This window comes from Pollicipes pollicipes, unplaced genomic scaffold (genome assembly GCF_011947565.3).
Source record: "Pollicipes pollicipes isolate AB1234 unplaced genomic scaffold, Ppol_2.1 Scaffold_3087;HRSCAF=3621_pilon_pilon_pilon, whole genome shotgun sequence".
In the NCBI taxonomy this organism is placed as follows: Eukaryota; Metazoa; Arthropoda; class Thecostraca; order Pollicipedomorpha; family Pollicipedidae; genus Pollicipes; species Pollicipes pollicipes.
This window is the reverse complement of record NW_023596225.1, coordinates 21,912,344-21,921,073: the sequence shown is the minus strand read 5'-3', so window position 1 is coordinate 21,921,073 and position 8,730 is coordinate 21,912,344. Positions and strand designations below refer to the sequence as shown.

The following is an 8,730-nucleotide window of genomic DNA, read 5'->3' as shown; positions in this document are numbered from 1 at the left end:
TCGAGGAGAGAAATGTGATATATTTTTAAGGGACACGGTGCGTTGTAACTTGTAAGAAGGCTAAGGCATGACAGCGCAATAAATGCCATTGCGCACCCACGATCGCAGATCTGACGTCATAACGCACAGGTTTCTCATGAAGGCAGCATCCGCTCCCCCCCCCCCCCCCCTCCTCCGCCATCTCGTCATCCGCCGTGTCGCTGCTGTCGTGATTACCGCTGCTCATATCCTCTCAGCCGCGGCGCCATCCGAAATAGCTCCGCGCTGCGGTGCTGCCACCTGCCGAGCGGCGGCGGCAGCAGCCGGCCGGCGGCGCGCGGCACTCGTGAGTGGGGTGGCCCGGGGCGGTGGCGCGCCGCCGCCACGCTCGCTCGCAGTCGGCAGCACGGTCGGACGGCGCCCGGTGCCCGGTATGGCGGCGGGCTCACCGCGGCCAGCCAGACGACAGCGTCGCGAAACACGGATGCCGGGAGGGCGGAGGAGGTAGGTGCCGCGCCGGCGGAGGCACCGCCGTTCCGCCGGCCGGACACCTGTTGAGGTGCCGAGCACGGTCGGACTAGGCCGGCCGTGGCAGCGGCCTGGCGCAGTCAGATGGCTGACGTGGTGAGATCAGAGATGTCGCGGGTTTTGGGAGCGTGACGCGGGGGGGGGGGGGCTGGCGGCCTCTGCTGAGGTCGATGGACGACTGAGGTCGATGCTCGGTCTCACCTGGCCGCTCTCGGTAGACCAACTTGCCTTTGTAGCACTGCCTCGAAGCGTGAAGGGATATGCTAATAAGCCCAAATATGAAGAGTTCTGGTCGATACATCCGGCTGTTTGAGGGTGCAGTGAAATGAGATCCTTCAACGCGGCCTTTTCTCAATCACATTTCAGTTAGTGCACCGTGTAGGAGACCAAGAGCCGTGCAACCAAATATGTGCGTGGTTGTGTGATGATGTTTCACCATGAACATCTGTGCAATCCGTCAGCCGTAATGGACTGGTACTGCAAGTCAAAGGCGAATTGGATAAGTAACTGATCTGCTCTACGGCTTATAGTCAATGGTGACGTGATAATATTAATGTCTTTTGCAGATCCAATCATTTCAAACGGGGCACATGCTCAGATTTCTTGTCGTGACTGTAACACAGGTGCAGCTTATACAAAGTTTAGGGCTTTCTCTGGGGACGGCTGCCGAGGAAAAGGCTTGGCATGTAGAGTACTCAAAGCGACAACAGATGGTGCTGACCCTTCGCATCTCCTCACAAGGCTGTCTCTCGTCGGCTCATCTCTGTAGCCTGTATTGTTTGCGTCCGCGTCTGTCCCCGGGCAGGCTGGGCATTCGTCACGCCCCCAATCAAGGCCTGGCAAAGCTGCGCGCACGAATTAGCCTATGTGGAGCAGCCCGTTGTTAGTTTTTCCTACTTGTTTGCTCCAAATAATGGGCGACGTATGGGTGTCTCATTGAAAAACGAAATCCCCTGCTAAAATACAGATAGGTTGCAAGATAAAACGGCTGGCCATTTAACATCATAACAGGTTACGGCCATATAAATATAAATGTATATATATATATATATATATATATATATATATATATATATATACGATAGAAGTCAGTGGTATGCATGCGCTACCAGGCTGCAACTGGCCCAGAGCCCAGGCCAGTGGACACTGAGCCCAGCCTGACAGCGGCTCCTTTATTTGCAGGGTTTGGGGCTCAGCCAGGGTTTGTTAACGAAGGTAAAATGAAACAACCTATAGCCTGTTCGAATATAACCGTGTCAGAATCCAGCTGAGGGTACAAGTGTTCATCTTTGAAATCAGATGTACAAAACCATAGATATCTAGTACCACTAGATCGGAAACGGCTATGCCTGAGTGTGTTCGGCAGACAGGGGCATCGTGCATCGCATTAAACCAAACCCACATGTATGAGCAGCCGGGGCGTGGCTAAGCGATAACATTTACGACGCAAGCAAATGAAACATCGATTTTGGCTGGTGAACGCGTGCATTTCATAACAGACAACCGTCGGGTCGGGTTGCCCGTAACTCGCCCGGTTTACCTCAGTTTGTTCAGTTTGCGTGTGAGTCTACACCATTTTACAGCTGACGCCCCTCTTTCAATGGCACACATCTGCTAGTAATTTAACGTAGATTTTGCGGATCTGGTTGCATTATATGTATATATATATATATATATATATATATATATATATATATGCGTGTGTGTGTGTGTGTGTGTGTGTGTGCATAACATATATGCTATGTTTTATGCATGCATATTGTACATACATATTCTATAATATAAAACATTGATCTAAGTTTTTGCGCAGCTTTTAGCCTACTTTCCTTAGATAACTCAATCGTCTACAGCCCGGGCGGTCCGGATCCTGTAAGTTTGCCACGGAGAGTGAGATAAGTAAAATGAAAATGAATTAGATAAACAAGACAATACTTGAAAGTCGCGAGAAAGAGAAAAAGAGAGAATGTAGGAAAACATGATGCGTCCACAGAATATCTCCTGTAGCATCCCTCACGGAATGGCTGCTTCCTGCTGGACCACAGGCTTCTTTGACAGAGAATGTCCCATATCTCGGGACCAATTTACGCACCATCTTCATAAATCTGTCGAGTCCGTGGTTTATTGACGGGTGCTTGGTCTAGAGCTAATTTCATGCCTCCGTGACAGAGCTAGCGTCTCTTGGTGATCGGAAGTTCTGACGGACAACGAGCGCTACCAGGGCTTGCTGGCCATGGAGCAATGTAAAACCAGCACTGCAGGGGAGGGCTGGCTTTAGTCTGCTCAAAACTTCTAATGCCAGCAATTAAAGTTGCCGAGTTCACAGCATTTTAAGCCGCTGGAACAGTTAAAATAGTATTGGGATGCTGACTATGCGAATAGAACAGCCCCTGCTCGAGCATGGTTTGAGCTCTTGGCTAGAAACACCTCAAGGCCCAGGCCAGGCAAAAGGGTCGGGGTACTTTCTACAAAAGCATGTTATTTCAATACGTTTATGCCTCTGGGATTTGTATTTATGTGTGCGATAAATGGCCCGGCAGTCCGAACGTGTGCGGTCTAAGCGAAGGCAGCCATTGGTTTAGTGTGTTTTGTATTCTCGGGTGCTATTCACCGTCCCAATGGTCCAACGTCACTGGTCGCTGCTGTTTAAAAAAACAGCGGAAGTGCTAGTGGGATGTTTTGCAACTGGTGCCTTTCCGTTACTTCCTAAGCTTGTTTTGTGGCAGTGTTGAGAACAGCTGCCAAACTGCTCGCCCAAGCTCCATGTAGGTATTTATTTGAGCTTAACAGAACACTGACTCTCACTCGCTATCAGTGCTTCCTGGACTCAGACTCGAGCAAATCGATTCGTTCCACAGATGGACCGCACAAGGACACAGGCTTGGGCTCTGGTCCTGTTTGTTTTGGTGGAGTCGATCCAGTGTGCGTGAATTTGCTAGACTTTGTAAAAACTCAATCGGTCCCTAAAGCTCAGAACGCTCATTAAAATCATCCCTGATCTCGACAATGACGTCAACGCTGACTCAGGGGGTCGTGCCATAAGGCTGTGGCTAGGTTCAGGTCAGGACTGGTTGTTTCCTCTGCAAGTGGCATTATGTAATAGTTTTATCCGTGAAGATCTCTGCTTTTTACAAAGCGCGATGCTGCCTTGCTTTATGTGATCCTGTAAACCACTGACAGATTCCACTTAAAACTTCAGGACTCAGACACAGGCTCGGGTTCTGGGTCAATCATATAGGTCACGGACTAAGACTGGGACTCCGTTGAGAAGCATTAAGCCCAGACTTATGCAATTAAGAGTGGAGCATGGACTTAGACTCAGAGTTAAAGCACTAGGACTCAGATTTTAGTCTCAGACCCATGCCTGATCTGATACAACTATCAGGAGCTTTTATCACATTTTTCCTCAAGGGGAAGTGGCAACGCCAGAATTTCTGCGACCTCCCACGAACTTGGATCGAACTACCCGTGGTTGTGGTTCGGTTCGGTCTTTGAGGGTCGTGTGGTCTTCGGTGCTGTCCAAACACCGTGTTCCGGTTCTCTTTCTCTGCACTGTCATACCCTGCAGTTTTCAGATATATTTCATGACATGCCACTGGGTGGTCGCTGTCATTGACTTTACGACGCACTCAGTTGCTGAGGTAATATGGCGTCGCCTGCCTTTCACCGTGGCAGCCAGGTGTGGGTGTGGGGGGGGGGGGCACCATGGAGGAATGGAATGACGTTACTCTGGGTTTCCAAACGCGCAGCTCGTATACTACCCGTACCTATGCCTCTGACTTAATTGCATGCCTTTTACATAGGGCATGCCGAATTAAACGTGCTGCGATAAGCTCCTAGCCTGTGTAGTGAGTTCTAATGTGGTCTTTTTCTCTTTTTCATTCTAGCAGCCCGAGTATTTTTCTCTTCTGTAGTATTATCCTCTGATGTTAAAATGACATCTGATGGCTACCATAGGCCAATGACAGAAGATGGTCTCTGGCCCTGACTAACTGTCGGTAACGCATGCTTTATACATGCAGCTCATTACCTGTATCCACAATTTAGACCGAACAGTGCTACTGCCTGCTCTGTGCTATTCCTACATCAGGCTTGATGGCCCTGCCTTCAGGAATGACATGTCGTGTTTGTTCTTCGCGCAGAAAAGCAAGTATGAAACGCCGCTAAATAGTATGTATTAGTTGCGCCATGTGTCTAGAGCAACGGTGCACGGCCAGTGCGTCCGAGTGATCTGGGAAAGGGGGAGCACAGTGACCTGAGTGTCTGAGTAATCTGGGAAGGGGGAGCACAGTGACCTGAGTGTCTGAGTAATCTGGGAAGGGGGAGCACAGTGACCTGAGTGTCTGAGTAATCTGGGAAGGGGGGAGCACAGTGACCTGAGTGTCTGAGTAATCTGGGAAGGGGGGGGGGGCATGGCGGCCAGGGGTCCAAGCAGTGCGGCCAGCCAGGGGTCAGCCATGCCAGCGTGTCTGAGCGGTCCGGGAAGGGGGCCACGGTGACCAGGGGTCAGCCATGCCAGCGTGTCTGAGCGGTCCGGGAGGGGGGGGGGGACCACGGTGACCAGGGGTCGCAGTCATGCGGTTTACACTGAATGCTAGACTTTTGCAGGAATTCGGTCCAAGTTCGCGGATGTTGGTAGAAATTTTGGCGTTGTCACTCCCCTTGGGGAAAATCCCGGCTACGTGCCGGCGTTAGCAGAGATCAATTTCATACTATTAAGGCACAAGTCAATTGTTGCCTGCAGCTTACACTGAATGCCGATCGATTTCGTACAGATTCGATCCAATTTCACGGGAGGTGTGATCAATTTTGATATTGCCACTCCCTTTGAGAACAATTATGGCTACGTGCCAGCATTCACTGAGATCGACGTTGCATTGTAGAGACAGGAGATGACATGGCGTTGTTGACGGTGGAGCTACCCACAGTGACAGCACTGCCCCTCCAAACAGCGAAGCAAGCGTAAGCGTATCCTCACGTATATTCTTGACGACGGAAAATATTGTTTCGTCTCCGACCACACGCAAACAGCTTTCTCGTCCCCAGCTGCCGTGACATCTGCGTCGCCGGCCCGTTTATACCAATCGAACTTTGTCGGGTCTGCGTCTGGAACTGTGCGCATTATTGGCGTCTCAGCAATTTTGTCGCAATCGTTACGAGGCGTGATCCAGTGAGTGACCCAGATCCAGTGAACTTGCGCCGCTTGTCACGTGCAGCAGAGGCCTTCGACGGCTGGGATGTCCCGCGCCGCACCATCGCCGTTTGGAATGCACTGATCCACGTAAGACCTCGGGGCAACAACGCACTGAGTGTGACAACAATCATTCCTTTTTCGATGCATGACTTCAGTGGTTGCTTCCAAGATGTGAGCTTACTGCTGTTTAAGTGGCAAAACGATGTGAGTGAAGGTAGTGGCGGACTTTTGTTCTAGCCCTCGCCTTGACTAGCCGTTTTTCATAACGCGGACTGACAGAAAGGGGAGTTAGTGGTGTGACCCTCAACCATTTCCAAACTAAGAAAGATAGAGGTTAGTGGTCAACACCAGTGCATTGGCCTCAATAAATTCTCGCGATTGGTCATAATTTGCATGCTGCTGTGTAAATAATTGACTCCATTATACCACGTAAGAGGCCAAATTTTAACCAAAATGAAATTTTTCAACTTCCGATGCTCATGTGAACACGTCCATACTTTGTAGTGGCACAAATCTAAACAGGAATGTTTTGTGTTCAATTCTAAATAACATAGTGTATAGTTTTATGCGTTCTGAGCATACAGGTAGGATGCGTCGCTCCGTTAAATGTAACAGCACCGGCCCTCCGCGTATTCCGCAGCACCGTCTGGTGCCGCGGAATGCGCGGCGGCTGCGCTGGTCTACACCGCCTGCGCCGGCCGTAGATCGCCGTGAAGTATTCCTTAAAACTACCACTGCTCCGAAGTCAGTAATGTTAGGGACACGTTTTTTGGTGTCAAAACGCGCAATGTCTCCTGTAGGTTACCGAGAATTTGGATGCTATTGCTCGACATTCCAGAGGGGTATTTTTTAGGAAACCTTGGGAGGGTTACATCAACCCCCACCCTCGTGCCTCTTTCTGGGCGAGGGTTAAAGGATGAGCTTGCTCCAGCTTGAGTTGACAGGCTTATGCCCCTCAGCATTCGCATTTGAAGCACCTCCGCTGATTGTGCCTCTCAAAGTGACGTGAATTGCTTGCCGTGACACTAAGGCAGGCGGCCCATCACGTCTGATGTAGGTCATTGGTTCGAAGCACCCCTGACGATGATCGGACTTCACTGCTGCAATCGGTGAGGAGACCACAATCGTGCGGCACCTAACGCAAAAACTTTAAATTCAATAGGCGCTGCAGGCTTCAAATTGACTTTGGTGTTGTTGATGAATCGCATGAATGCCGACAAATTCACGTGCCGGTCGGACGAGGGAAACGGTCTTCACTTTTCGAACTTCATGCAAGCATTTAAAGGCAGCCAATCACGTTGGATACAACATGGTTTTTCATCAAGCTGCGTTCGACGCGCAGTAATTTAACTATTTATGTGATGGCCTCTACCGCATTCCGACGATCCTCCCTGTTGACGTTGAGAATTTGCGGAAACATGAAACGCAGCCCAGATGGCGGGGGTTCAGCTGTGATTGAATTACGCGGCCGCCATGCTGGCACGAGCCGCTGGGTGCGACGCAAGTTCAAATCACCCGAACTCACCTCATTAAAGTTCAGACGGAGGCGGAATTGTTCCCCGGTGCCTCTCCGGCTGAGACGGTCAGCACAGCGGCGAGCCATTCTGATACCAGCCGCTGCGATGGAAGTGCGGTGGAACGCGACTGTGGGCGAGCCGTGACATTGTCCTTGCACCTCTGACCGCTACTCCCCCTGGCTCCACGCAGCACTGATCACTCCCCCTGGCTCCATACAGCACTGATCACTCCCCCTGGCTCCATACAGCACTGATCACTCCCCCTGGCTCCATACAGCACTGATCACTCCCCCTGGCTCCATACAGCACTGATCACTCCCCCTGGCTCCATACAGCACTGATCACTCCCCCTGGCTCCATACAGCACTGATCACTCCCCCTGGCTCCATACAGCACTGATCACTCCCCTGGCTCCATACAGCACTGATCGCACCCTCCACGTATGACGGTGGGAGGGTCGGAATCGATGCGTTACGTGCAGGCACGGAACAGGCTCGAGTCAGGACCCGACGAACGCGTGGCGTGCAGACAAGGCCTCGGCCATTGCTAGGTTGCAATGTCCCCGTAATAAGTTGTATGCGAAACGGAGACGTGGTTGCTTGTTTTGGTAGTGCTGCGGTATGATGCATGCTTGGGCACTGGGACGGAGCAGGCCGGTCCACAGCATTGTGTTTGGGGATTGCGTGGTCCTCGGTGCTCTGCAAACTTCGGAGTGTAGGGAATTGTCAATGCAATATTGCTATGACTAATGTACCATAAGCTGGTAGTGGTAGAGGCGGAGGCGGAGGCGGAGGCGGAGGCGGAGGCGGAGGCGGAGGCGGAGGCGGAGGCGGAGGCGGAGGCGGAGGCGGAGGCGGAGGCGGAGGCGGAGGAGGAGGAGGAGGAGGAGGAGGAGGAGGAGGAGGAGGAGGAGGAGGAGATGAAAGAGGAAGAGGAAGAGAAGGAGGAGGTGGAGGAGGAGGAGGAGGAGGAGGAGGAGGAGGAGGAGGAGGAGGAGGAGGAGGAGGAGGAGGAGGAGGAGGAGGAGAAGGAGAAGGAGGAGGAGGAGGAGGAGGAGGAGGAGGAGGCCACATGGACCGAGAGGGACAGTGTAAACCATAGCCAGCCCGCTGCTTTCCACATGAATTACCCTCGTTATGTCAATTCCCTAACAAATAAGACTGAAGCGCAACAAATATGAGCATAGATACTAGCAGCACACCCTGTGCAGCGTGGTTCGAGAAAGATGGTGATGGACGACAATCTTACCATTATGCATATGATTTTACAGTGGGATTGCGGTGGCTCTGGCCAGACACTGTCATTTCGGAAGACGGAATCAAACTATTTTGGTGATGTTATACTTCGTGGGATGTGACCAGAATTTTCTCAAATAACGTAAATATGTTGATGGGCATTGATCACAGCTACGCATGCGCAGTTTTCATGCCCCATTTCCCCACTGTTTGGATCACATCGTGCACGTTTTTTTCAGGCGTTCTACCACGCGCGAAATTTTCCTCGTTCTAATTCATT

At 51.4% G+C, this 8,730-nt stretch overlaps 1 protein-coding gene across 1 annotated transcript in view; it reads left to right on the top strand.

The window, feature by feature from the left end:
- Positions 1-340: 340 nt before the first annotated feature.
- LOC119089878 (rhodopsin) overlaps positions 341-8,730 on the top strand; it is a 93,164-nt gene continuing 84,774 nt past the window's right edge. Inside the window, exon 1 of the mRNA XM_037212684.1 lies at positions 341-483. The gene's annotated coding sequence lies outside the window, so the exon portion shown is untranslated. The remainder of the gene's footprint in view (positions 484-8,730) is intronic.